This window comes from Ambystoma mexicanum, chromosome 4q, assembly GCF_040938575.1.
Source record: "Ambystoma mexicanum isolate Mex_15411 chromosome 4q, UKY_AmexF1_1, whole genome shotgun sequence".
In the NCBI taxonomy this organism is placed as follows: domain Eukaryota; kingdom Metazoa; phylum Chordata; class Amphibia; order Caudata; family Ambystomatidae; genus Ambystoma; species Ambystoma mexicanum.
The window spans coordinates 769,936,514-769,950,153 of record NC_090928.1 but is presented as its reverse complement, the minus strand read 5'-3'; the positions used below and the strand labels follow the sequence as shown (position 1 = coordinate 769,950,153).

Here is a 13,640-nt window from a genome sequence, read left to right as displayed (position 1 = left end):
GAAAGAGATCTACCACCAACTCGTTGCTTGGAGAATCCTGAGGGAGTTGGAGGTGGATGGTGGATGAGCGAAGAGCTCCAGAAGGAAGATATTTAGGGAGAGAGAGTTGAAGGTATTGAGGTCCCAGGCCCGAGAAGGCCCGAGAAGAGGGTTTTGAACTTAATCCTTGCTGCCACTGGGAGCCAGTGCAGAGATTTCAGTCCTGGAGATATACGATCCCTGGGCTTGAGGCCAAGGACAAGTCTTGCAGTCCTGTTTTGGATGAGATGCAGAGGGCAGAGAGGAGAGGCAGGCAGATTTAGAAAGAGACTGTTGCAGTAGTCCTGCCTAGAGAGAACCAGAGCTCTGGAGACAGTGAGCTTCTGGGGGAAGGAGAGGAAAGGAAGAATACCTCTGAGGAGGTGCAGCTGGTAGTGAGATTTCTTACAGACGTCAGAGATGTGAGGAGAGAAGGAAATTATGGAGTTGAAGATGACCCTGAGGATTTTAGCCTCACTGTCGGGAGCAGGAAGAGGGCCAAGAGAGGCCGGCCAGAGAGTGAAAGGAGGAAAGGAGGGAGCAGGTATGCCGATGAGGAGAATCTCGGTCTAACTGACATTAAGGCAGAGATCATTGGCAGCACTCCACTCCTGGATGGGGGACGGACAGACAGAGATGAGAGAAGGAAGGAGAAGAGCTAGGTGAAGGGAGCCTGAAAATGAGCTGAATGTCATCCGCATAGCACTGAAAGTTTGGGTAGAAAGCGGTAATGCGGTGGGCAAGAAGTGCCAGGTATTGGTTGAACAGCCAGGGAGAGAGATTAGACCCCTGGGGAACACCACAGGTAGATGGGGATAGAGCAGAGGAAGGACCCAAGTTGGACCTGGGAGAGGAAGAAGGTCAGCCAAGCCAGGGCCTGACTGGTGAAACCCAGGTTACAACAGAGACGGTTGAGCAGGATGGCATGGTTGACCGTGTCAAAGGCAGAAGAGAGATCAAGTAAGATGAGGACACAGAGGTTGTTGGAATAGAGGTTGGAGAGCAGGTATTTCCGGATGTTTAGGAGAGCAGTTTCCGTGCTTCTGGCAGCTCTGAAGCCAGACTGATGGTCATGGAGACCACCAACAGATTCAGTGTGAAGATTAAGCTGGGAGACGGCTAGCTTTTTGAGAAATTTGCCCAGGAAAGGAGTGATGGAGATATGACGATACTTAGCCGGGAAGGAAGGGTCGGAAGAGGGTTTCTTAAGAAGAGGGTGCACAAGGGAATGCTTCAGGGGGAGGGAGGCAAGACTCCAGTGGCAAAGGAGTGGTTGCAGAAATCAGCCAGAGCGGGAGCCAGGGTGTCAATGTGGTCCTTGATGGTTTTGTAGGAACAGAGGTGAACCTGTTTTGACGAGACTTTCATAGATCAGACTTAACTAGAAACCTCATCTGAGGAGAACAGGGGAAAGACAGAGAAGGAGAAAGGTGAGGTGGCCAAAGAAGGGCCAGAGGAAGAGCAGGGAGTAGAGGGAGGAAGCGGAGAGGCAGAGAGAGAGGACAAGATGTCTTGAGTTTTAGCGATGAAATAAGAGGCCGGGGCCATGCAAAGGGCCTTGGAAGGGACAGGAGAGGTTGAGACTGCAGCAGGATTGGCCAACTCCTTGCAGTTTTTAAAGAGTTTGGGTGAGTTATTAGATGCCACGGAGGCGCAGGCTTTCTTTTTGGTGTGGACAGAGAGCCGGTATTGCCTTTGGAGCATACGGCAGGCCAGTTTGTCAGAGGGTGTACAGTAGGCACGCCATTTCCTCTCAGCCACCCTGCACTTGCACCAAGAGTTGCACTTGGCTTTGGGCTTCAAGTGGATCCTCAGGACAGGGGTAAGAACATCAAGAGTATCAGATATAACAGAGTGGAGCATGGAAAGGGCTGTGTCAGGGTGTAAGTCAGCCAAGGGGGTAGGGGGAGGTGAGACAGTGGCGGTGAAAGCCTCAACTGACACAGGCTTCATGGGTGGGATAACCGAGAAAGTAGGTAGCAGTGCTGGAGTTGGCTTGGCCTGAGGGGTAGAGAGGGTGAGATGGGAAGAAAGGAGAAAGTGATAACGCCAGGTGAGAGGAGTGGTGAGAGGGACTGAAAGGGGAAGGTCTGAAGAGATCAGAATATCCAGAGTGTGCCCTGTAGAATGAGTCAGGACAGAGGGGAGAATGGAGAGTGACAGAGAGTTGCAAAGGTCATGAAAGAGTCCAGTGGAAGGACAGGAAGCATCCAGATGGATGTTGAAGTCTCCAAGAAGGATGAGTTGGATGGTTGAGACCAGAAGGGAAGAGGAGAGGTCCGCCCACTCAGAGAGGAAGGAAGAGATCTGACCAGGTGGCCGATGGATCGTAGCCACAGTGATGGAATGGCCAGGAGAGAGAGAGAGAGAGCTTGCAGGCGAGGCATTCAAAAGAGGAGAAGGCATGTGTAGGAATGAGAGAGGCAGGAATCCACTCAGGGAAGATCAGGGCTACACCCACTCCTGAACGGTTGGATCTGGGCATGGAGAGGACCTTGTAGCCATCAGGGGGGAGAGTGTCAAAGCATGTGATGGAGCTGGCCATGAACCATGTCTCAGTGAGACCGAGGACATCATGGTCAAGTTCCCCCAAGAGGCGGCAGATGTCAGGGGAGTGTTTGACGGCTGAGCGAGAGTTTAGAGTGGCAATATGGAGAAGGTTGCCGTCCTTGAAAGACGTCCGGGGAGAGGTACAAATCAGAGGTACGCCCTGCGGAAGTGTAGAAGCAGCCCAAGGGGGGGCAGAAGAGGAAGGAGGAGAGGACAAGGTAGCCAAGGAGGAGACTGCAGGGGGAGGCGAGGAAGCCGTGGAGGGGAGAGAGGGGACAGCAGGAGAAGAAGAGAAATTGATGAGGCGCGAGAAGCATCTATCAAAGAGGAGAAGTTTGGCCTTGGACCAGGACGGTACCATTCAAGTAAACATTAATGATGTCCTTAGAGGAATGGAAGGAGGCCAGGAGGGCCTCCACAGGGTGCCACCATTAATAGGAGAGGAAGAGAAGGGAGATAGCACAGAGATCGTATGTAGAGTCCATAGGTCTGGCGAGGGAACGACAAAGAGGATGTCAGTGAAAGTTTGCCTGGAGAAGGCACTAGTATAGGTGTCAGCGATAGGGAGGCCTGGGTTGGAGACCAGGATGTCCTTTTTAAACTTCTTCCTACCAGATTTAGTGAGGAGAGCAGGATAGTCGATAGAGAAGCAGTTAGAAAAGATAGGAGAGACAGAGAGCACCATAGAGTAGGTAGGGAGAGGAGAGAAGAGGAATGTAGTGGGAAGGGGTAGGGGCAGGGGAGAACACTAGGGAAGGACACAGGGCAGGGTGCAAGCAGACAAACGAGACAGAGAGACGAGACAAATTGGCAGTTGGATAAGATGACAGGGGCTTAGATAGTGGTAGAGAGGTTCACTAGATTAGTGTTTTGCTAGGAGGCAAAGCCACAGAACAGCATTACTTTCACAATGCAATTTTGAAAACAGCAGAAAAAACACATAAGTTTAGAGTCCTGAATAGTGGGGAAAAACACCTAGGTTTCACAGTGCAGTTTTTAATACTATCAATGCGATTTTGAAAACAGGAGAAAATGCACCTAAGTTTGAGAGTCCTGAATAGTGGGGAAAAACACCTAGGTTTCACAGTGCAATTTTAAATACTATCAATGCAATTTTGAAAACGGGAGAAAACGCACCTAAGTTTGAGAGTCCTGAATAGTGGGCATATAGACTCCTTCAGCCATGTTCTAAACCCATGATCAAGATGGGATTGGACTGGAGCATCATAACGTTATAACATTGCTTACTTTACTGGGACCTCGAACAGCCAACATAAATATCTTCCATCCAGGCCCTGGCTGGCTTTTCACCAGTGCATGGTCAGGAAAAGAACATTATAAGCCTACTTTGTAATCTTACATACAGGTATAAACATCAAAAACATGTTTTTCTAAGAACATATGTCTTTACTCCAGGACATCAGAGTGACTACTGACTTTGAATACTTGATTGGGGAGGCAACTTTCAGATACCAAATACTTCCAGGAAGACCTAAATCCTTTCTTAAGACACAACACATTGGCCGTGTCCCATCATTTCAATACCAGTACCATTCAACTGAAGTCAAATCCATGACTCCTTGGAATCTAACTATGCAACATTGAACTGACTAATGCCAGAAATAGGGCCCCATCTGCTCGGACTTGAATTGACTCAACAGCAGAAACAGGACGAAGGCATGATGTACTTGTGCAATTCTGTTCGATTTGATTAAATGCTTGCGTTTGTAAAATAAGGCTGTCTAAACATATATATACAGCAGAGAGTTGCAGTGGCAACACGTTTAAAGTTACAATAGCATTACAGGAAAACGAAAAAAAACGTGTTCCTCTCGTTCATGAAAGTTCACCAAAGTTGGCATGCAAGTGATTTGGCTGGACCAGCACATTCGTGGCAAACTGTATATGTTGTGTGAATGAGAGACCGTGTGTGTAGAGAGAGAGGGGGAGAGGATTACAGGTAGTGTGGGAGTGTCTGTGTACACATTCACTTAGAGCATATTCAGAGCATATGGTCTATAATTACGCGTATTCCTATGCGCATACAGTTCTAGAATGGAGATTCAATGAGTTTTTTCTGCGCCCACTGACATTTTATGCGTGTTATGCTTACTTCTACTTCGAAGGACCTCTGTGCTTATGTTTATGCCGAGCCTACATTACCAAGAGCAACATTCAGACACGTTACTCCTTTTCTCTCCCTTCAAATGCTCCACTATTGAGAGCAATTCTAGCAATAACATGACAAAAATCACTAGGGAAAACGCTGGCCATGATCGGCAATAGAACTGCAGAAGTGTCCAAGTGCTGAGCAAAGAGCAGTCGGAAACCAAAACATTGGCTTCCTCGATTTCTGAATCACAATGCCCCATTGCTGGGTTTATACACACAGTGTAAACACACATTTTGTGAATGAGAACAGATTGCACGTCTAAATGTTAAATGTTAAAGGTATTTGTACCGCGCACTGTCACCAACGGAGACATGCTCCTTTGCAAAATGCAGACACTTAAATGACTGGTAGCGTCCTTTAAAAAAAAAAATCAAAGTGGACAATTTCAATATATGCATCCCTAAATTGTGACTCCATGGAAAACCCAGTGATTTTTCAACATTTATTTGCATGAAAGCAGCCACAAAATTAGTGAAATTTCATAGCTGCCTTCCTAAGTAAAGTTTCATGTTAGCTTAGCAGCACTGTCGCTATTGTGGTCCTAGGATATATGTTTTGGCATGTGCACTGTCAGAGTTGGTGAATTTAGTTGCACAGGAAAACATTTTTCTCATGTTCCTATGAAAAGTGTTGAAGAACCTTCGCTGCAGTATTGCAGAAGCAACACTCTGATGAAAGTTACATGACACGCACTACGCCTGGAACACAAAGGTACGCGCAATGTTCTCATAATAAGCACATGCACATACAATATATTCTGAACAGCACCATTAACACATACCATAGCAGAGTACAAGCGACCACAGACAATATGCCCCGCCGCAGCATTCCCATAAACAATATGCAACATTCACATCACGTATGATAAGAACATGGGTCAGCACAGACAACATCATGCATGTATACAAACCGTGTACCCCATACAAAAACACATAATATGCTTGCAAAAAAAGTACAACATCAAACCTATATAAACCCGGGAAAGGAAAAGCAACTTCTTCCCCTATAAGGGATCCCAGGGGACTCTACACATGAATTATTTAGGACTGAATGACTTATAAAATACAAATGTACGAACACTTATACCTTAAAAAGAGTCGAAACACGCTTGGCAACCAGTGAGGAAGGCCAGACCTGCAGAGATTTATAGACCCTTCATTGTCTCATGTTGCCAACATTTTGTATCCCAGAAGGAACGAGCCACGCAAGGCCATGAGGGCATTGAGTGCTCACTGAGAAAGCGATCCCACGAGAAGGAGGGCACCAGCCTCTGACCTTCCCTGTCCCAGGTCTAAGTAATAGCACCGAGAGCCCCAGTCCTAAGACCCCCAGCATTGCAAGATATCAGCTAGTTCCAGACCACCAACCATAAAACTGTTAGACCCCCTAATCGATCAGAAAATATCTGAAAACAGGGATCAGTGGCCTTCATTATAGGTCACGTGCTGTGTGCTGAAAGGTGCCAGGAGGGCTAAAACAACATAGCTAAAGCAACGGTGGAGAGCTTTGGTCAGGCACCAACTTGCCTGGAATCAAGCCATAATTTGTTAGACGTGATGGCCTTGAAGTATCCTCTCAGCCCATGTCTGCAGTACCAGGTGCACATCAGGTTACAGAGAGAGACTTCATTGTTTTTTAACATAATTGCCAATCAGTGGTAGCTTCACGCAAGATGACGTGAAAGGAGGAACCCACATGGAAGAAGATGGACAGAAGGGGCTGGGACCAATGGCCTGGCATCCCTTATGGAGCAGGTAGCTTATGTAGAGGGTCTCAACCAACCAGCTCCGTGGGTTTGCACATTATGTCATTTATGTCACTGATGATGCTGTTTGCCTTTATATAGTGTTGCTCATGCTAATTTGCCCAGAGCCTTCCATGGCAGCAGAGTTCCTTGCTGGTGCACTTCTATTTCAGTGGAAATAAAACTTTGCTTTCCTTGCAAGAGGTGTGCTGAGATTTTTTCCCAAGTGGGTTGTATTTTTTCCGGTGTTAGAGTTGAGGATTCTCTCTACAAAAGTTTGACAGTTCCATCAAACAGAGTAAAAGCTATAAGCATCTTTACATTTCGACGGGTAGCAAGGACAAAAGACAGGACTCCAGAAATAAATGCACACCTTTTTTTTACAGAGCTAGTAACATACAAAACACTTTATTCAATAGAGAAGCCACAACTGCCCGGGTCTGGGACAGTCTTACCTCATGGGTGGTGTTGTAGGCTTTCCAGTGGTTCCTGAACCACTGTCCTTCCAACAGCCCATTTCATCCCCTGATTTCTGTCCGCGGTTTTAAGGGATACACAGATCCCAGTCCAGGTACTTTGTTTGCTAAATCTCTCTGGTGAACCCCATCATTTCCTCTAAAAGCAAATGGTATAACAAAAGCAGACAGGAGCCAGGACCCCCCTCCTATACTCCTTTCCAAAGGGTCCCTGGCTCAAGCCTGGCCACCTAACTCACCTAGTAGTATGAGCTCTCTAAAGCTCCTCTGCCCTCCCTGCCTCAGGCTTGTTCCAATTTCCACCACCAACACCTGCTTTGGTCCAACCAAGTGCTTGTTCCCTTCTCCTCTTACTAGCTGGCAGGCTCATCTCCAACTCCTCTAGTTAGGTGTACCCAACATTCATCTTGACGTGTTCCCACCTTCCCCTGATATACTGTTCTGTTAACCTCCGAACCTGCTCCATTTTTCACTTGATCTTTCCATACCTCCTCACTGTTGCCACTAACAACCGGAACCTTGCCTCACTTCCTCTAACCCCTCCTGCTGTTCCCCAAACTCCTTCTTGGTGTGGTCATCTTCCATCTCCCCTCTTTCCTCCAACTTGCCCTTCTCATCCTCTTAATAACAACAACTTCTTCAGCACCTCATCAACAGCCCTCCAAATGCTCGCCAACTCACACCAACTACATGACACAATGTACTTCTCTAAACTCCCAAGCAACAGAAGGAAAACCTGGGCTTATATAGATCAGGGATACCTCTCACTTAGTTGTTCCCCTCAAAACAATGTCACCTCTGGTAGATGATCGGTTCAATGTTGGGATTGGCTAGTGCTGATGGATTCATTGAGTCGAGTTGAGCACTTGTTAGATGGGGGTTAAATTAAATCGGGGGCGGGGAGGGTCACCTTGGATTTTGAAATGGTCTTTGCCTTGTGGCCATCACTCCCTATGCGGCTCGCCTGTTGTGGAATTTTTGGTTTCATGCAGCGGTTTGGCTAGTAAGTGAGGAGAAAGTGTATTTGTGTCAGTTGAGTCCCAGCTGCAGGTATCTGGTGCTCTGCGCCGACTCAGACGCAAACGTAGAGCTCCCAACCATGCCGGGGCTAGTGGTTGTGTGAGTATATGCATGTTCACAATCCTGTTGCGGACCCGGGGAGCAGACCACACATGGGGCTCTTCGTTTTCTGATTGTTGTATGAACACTCTAGAGCAGCTGTGCATAGTAACAGAGTAAGCCTCATCGATAGGCGACCTCTATGGTGGTAACTGTTGCAATATAAATGACTGTTTTATTACTTTTAAAATAAGGCTGGACAGCATCACTGATATACAAGAAAAAGCAGGTGCATTACAACTAAAATTATTTTCCCCCTATTGTGTCATTGTTAGCATCTACTTTTGTTCCAATAGAATATTACACATTTGAAGAGCTTGCGGAAAAATAATGAGCAAAAACATCACACATGTTCTTACGGCTGCTGGTATTTTAGGACATTGCCATGTTGCCGAGCGCGCTTGCAGAGTTCTGGTCGATAAATAAAAACAATCTCTTCAGCACTTATATGAACCCCCCATACATCTAGCAACACCAATTATTAAAGCCTCCAAAATATATAATTGATACTCTCATCGCAAGATACCACATATAAATACAAAGTTTGTCATATTACTCTACAACAAAATCATATTAAAGCTGCATATCTAGACTCACATCAACACTTATAATCATATCTGGCCTTGAATAGCTTCGGTCAAATGGCAAAATGGCCCACCTGCACAGGGGCCCTCGAGCCCATAGTGGCTGCACTCTGGGCATTGGGCTGTCGGGGTGTCGCACTGTCCCCCTTCTTTCATGGGTGCCGGGCTTGTGGTGTGTCGTAGAGGGTGTCTGTGGATCCAGGGTGGACCATTCTGTCCATTTTTCTCAACCTACACTCACCTCACTGCATTGGTTGCTGAACTCTCGGCCATGGCATGGCTTGCGGGCTCTCCGCTCTAGAGCTAATCTCTGCCCACTCCCGGACGCAGTCGCAACCATCCCTTCACCAGGACCAAGCAGATCACCTTCCATATGGCCGTGCATCCAGGAGTCATCTTTCCCAGGGTGATGGCGGGTGTGTATGGCTATCCCTTGGGTGACTGCCTGCTGACCTCCTCAAGCCCAGGTCCTGCCTATACCAGGCTGACCTGCAGATGACGCTTCCTCCCGTTTTCCCTTTGCAAGTTATCTTTATTATACCTATTTCCACAGTAGTCACTCTGTAACATGTTTATTTGCTTGTCATGATGCAATTAAGCCGTATGATGTGCAAAGCATGTCTATGGCTATGCTTTAGACTGCCGATATCTTCTTCCGTATATCCTTGTTTTTTATATGCTACAGACTGATCTGTAAGAGATGTTTTTCTTTCAATATGTTTCAGAATGTTATTTGCCATTTTATTTCTTCAACTTATGAAACTGTGATTTATCTACTGAGTCTGCCTGAGGGTCCTTTGGGTGTAGTGGGACTGGGTTAACAGCATGACGGGTGGACATGCGCTGTTTGGTGTCATGAGTGTGCCTTCCAGATGTATGTTCATGTAGTGTACATGTGATTAAATGTTCTTGTTGAGCATTTGGTTAGGGATTAGGCCGGTTGCTTAAGGGGCTCATATTTTCCCAATGCGATCATGACATTTCAGCACCAGGAGTTTTGGGGATTGGTGATGTCACGGATGATGGCAGAACACAGTGGTGCAAGGGTCTAACGGTCATGTTTTTTTTGGGGGGGGGGGGCGGTGCTAAATCAGATGTAGTGGATCATTCACTTTATCTGGACCCTCTGGAGAGCACAGCCACACCTCCACTTCACCAATCTTAGCCTCACCAAGATGCCATGGTGGTATGGCCCTTAGAGGCTATTGATTGCATCCTTTCCTTCTCCCAGCTTTCCTCCTGTGGCCCACATTCACGTTTCACATAACCAATTCTTTATTGTGTCACCTCTGACAAATGTATGGGCAGACCTCCCACTTATATGTCTAGGATAGCAAGTGCGCCTTTCAAAGCTACCTGACAAACTTTGTTCAATGCAATAATATAGATGCCTGAGCACATCTTGGGATCTTCACGCATCCTTGCTTTGCTAATTTCCCAAACGCTTCTCTCTGACATTTTGGAAAACTGCCTTCATCAGAAAGTACTCCACTCCACGAGGAACCACATTTTATTTCTTTCAACTTGACTATTTTTCCAACATTTCACAATACCCATACTATATACACATTACGATACCACCTCTTTCCCCATATCCCTAAACCAGTCTGTGTCTCAGTGTATCACTGTCATGTCAGTATTCCTGGGCCTGCCCTTGTCTATGAAACAAGACGATGCAGAGCAGCATGGGTTCCGAAACCGGATCTGCGCTTTAGAGGGTTGACTCCAGCATGCAGGCCGATATTTTAAAAAAAGCAATTCCCGTCTCTAGTGTTATGTTTATTGCTTAACCTAGGCTATGGTGTGGGTATCCTTGGTGGGGTCAGAATGCTCCTAATCATTAGGCAATTTACAAGCACCATAATGCTGCCACGATGGTGACTGATGCTGTATAAAAGACTCAATATAACAACTGATCCCTCTTCAAATTCCTCCCCCTGTTCGTCTTCTTTATATTTATATCCTCTGCCTTCAAGAGACTTGGCTATCCAACCCCTCCCCCCTCCTCCCCCAGCCACACACCAACCCCCTGTAGTAGATGGATACACTCTATTCATAAATCTTGCAAAAAAGGCCAGAGAGGAAGACCAACTACAGGGTTAATAGCATGATAGGATCTGGTTTGGTGTTGAAGGTGGGTAAAAAGAGCAACCCAAACCACTATATGCAGTTAGTAGTATTAGAGACGGAGAAATCCAGCAATATGACTTCTGCTTGCAAGTAATGATTAATTTATATTGGAATCCTTTAGTTTGAGGAAAAGGAATGCTTTGTAGAGGTAGTTATGTCCTTAATTGATAGTTGTACATTTTTATACTCAGACCCTATGATCATTTTGTTTGGAGATTTAAACATGAATTGTATGGAGAAAGAGTCACACAATCCAAAGGCCCAGGAGGAAGTGAAAGTGAATAAGAAAAACTTGAAGGTTAAACTTTGGATACGAGAACTTGAAGAAAGAAGCTTTCACCTGCTAAATGATCAAACCCCTGGTGATATACCCGCTATGCCTACATGGAGAAGAGGCAAACAGTCTTCGATTTTAGACCACTTCTTTGTCTCCTTCAATATGGCTGCTCTGGTTTTATCACTGGAGGTGGTCCAAACGGAGCATAGTGATCATGATTTGGTGGATTTAGTTTTACGTTCACCTAGTCAAAAGAATGGGGAAGTGTGGAGCCATGATGTAGTGATAGGCCCAGGAAGAAATAGGCTTTATCAAAACCCTAGTGATGCGGAATTCATTAATGACAAATACAAAAATGTCCTAAAAGAACTGGATATTGGACCTAATTTTGTACCTCATTTCAGTGACTTTGTTGTGATGGAATCCTTCAGGAAAAAAATACAATCCAAACCAAACATGTGTACGATATAGAAATAGCACAGAAGAAAACGTCATTTTGACCGAGACATATAAAAACTTAAGAACTGATACAAGGCGATAGATTTAGGAGGTGTTTTTCAAGGTTTAAAGCTGACATTTTCAGTGTGCAGTTCTTAGAAAGCTATTATTGTTCTGAAAAACCTGCTGGTTTCTCACAAGTTCTAGAATATTCTATGGCGTTGTCATATGGGATCTGCTTATTGAATGGGTGCGGGGTCTTGCATAGCGCTACACCATGAACTGAATAACCTCGGAGTCCTGCCCGCATTAAGGGATAGGGAGCAGAGAGTTAGAAAAGGTTGGTTTTCCATGTGTGATGTAGCTGCTGCAACCATTCCCAAATGAACAGGGGGTAGACAGATATGAACCAGAGCCCCAGACAACCTAAACAGTAGCAGCATGGCTGCAGAGCCGTGATTCATTTACTCACAACTCTCAAGTGACGCCCCTCATTTGAAGGGTCCAGCCCTCATTCTCTGCTCACATGTACTTCAAAGAATTACCATTTTATTCAAAAAGCCCACCGGTTCAGAGCATTTCATGAAAACGTAAATCAACCTGGGCCAATTTTTCGACGTCAAAGTAACCTCGTTAAACTTTTACAAGTTTTAGAGTTATGTTACTGCAAACTTGGGACGCACTATATTTTCAGCTAGACGCTATACCGCTGCGCCTGCACCTGGCCAGCGCAGTCTGTAGCTTTTTCTAATGGTCATTAACATTTACAAGTTTTGCAGATACTTTTAAGTACACGCACACATTCCTGCGGCCAGACTATTATGCTCTTGTAAGAACTGCAGCCTGTACACAGGCACACACCAGTGCCGCTGTATACGCCTCCACAGAAAGGCCTGCCCACCTCAGCCATCAGGCGGTGATTTACAGCTGCGCCGCTGACCTCGGGGTCGAGCAGTTCCTGTTTGTTGATAGCCTGACAGGCCTCGCCATTACTGCTGTGTTTTTAACGGCCCTCCTAATCAGTCATTATTGGAGCCGTATATTCTCGGGGATACTGTACACGGAACCATAAAACACGTCGGTACTTACAACTGATCTGATGCTGTTTTCCTTCGCCAGCTTCAGGGAAGATCTATAGCAGTTTGCGAGATCCTCTCTGTGGGTTTCATTAATATGGCCGCGTGCGATGGGTCCCACCGTGTGGATGACATCTATGGGAAAAATAAGGCACGGGGTAAGTGCGACGGGCTCATATTGTGTTGATGCATGGCGCAATCATTGGTATTACATTTCTTAGGGAGAATGGTTCTAGAATACACAATACAACAATCAGTGTCTGCAATTGAAACGACTGGAAAATTATACTAACGGCTGTGCGAGTTACACATTCAAAGAAAGCCACTGCGAAAAAACAAATGACGTATTCTGATATTACGCAATATATTACATTGTATCAGCGGTAGTTCCCAGAGCCGGCAAAATGCCTCGCAGTGATCGGAATAATAAATACATTGATGTGTTTAAAGAGTGCACTGCACCAAAGGAGGTCCTTCTTGGTTTAACTACAATATCAAAAGTATTGACATTTTGAATTAACATGTTATTTATAGAGCGCTATACATAAAACAAATAATGGTGCAATATAAATTAAATCAGCAAGTGGCATCAAAAATGAGCAGGAAAAAAAATCAAAAACGGATGAAATGGGTTTTAAACCAAGAACGAAAAAGAGTAAGAGAGGAAAGGGGACAAAAAGGCAGGGGACGGGCGTTCCGATGTTGAAGGGCAAAGAGAGAGAAAGGACGAAAACGAGAGTTAGCGCAGGGAGGATGGGGGTCACAAAGTAGGATGAGGGTATTGGAACGAAGGGAAGAGGGAGGGAAATAAAAAGGGAGAAGTGAGGAGAGATAGGGAGAGGCTTGACCATGGAGACATTTAAAAACCCGACCAAGAAAATTGAAGAGAGAATGTGATTCGAAGGGAAGCCAGTGAAGAGAAGCTAGAGCAGAAGAAATGGAGTCACGAGAAGGTAGAGAGAAGGTGAGGCGAATAAATTATAGATGGAACGAAGGGGAGCAAAATGAGTAGCAGGAAGCCCAAGGAGGAGAGAGGAACAGTTTGCTATAGGGTT

General features: G+C 45.8%; 1 long non-coding RNA gene across 1 annotated transcript in view; it reads right to left on the bottom strand.

Annotated features, from left to right (window-relative positions):
* Nucleotides 1-12,714, bottom strand: part of LOC138467109 (uncharacterized) — a 1,381,370-nt gene extending 1,368,656 nt beyond the window's left edge. Inside the window, exon 1 of the long non-coding RNA XR_011268042.1 lies at nucleotides 12,599-12,714. This is a non-coding gene — a long non-coding RNA (uncharacterized lncRNA). The remainder of the gene's footprint in view (nucleotides 1-12,598) is intronic.
* Nucleotides 12,715-13,640: the final 926 nt, after the last annotated feature.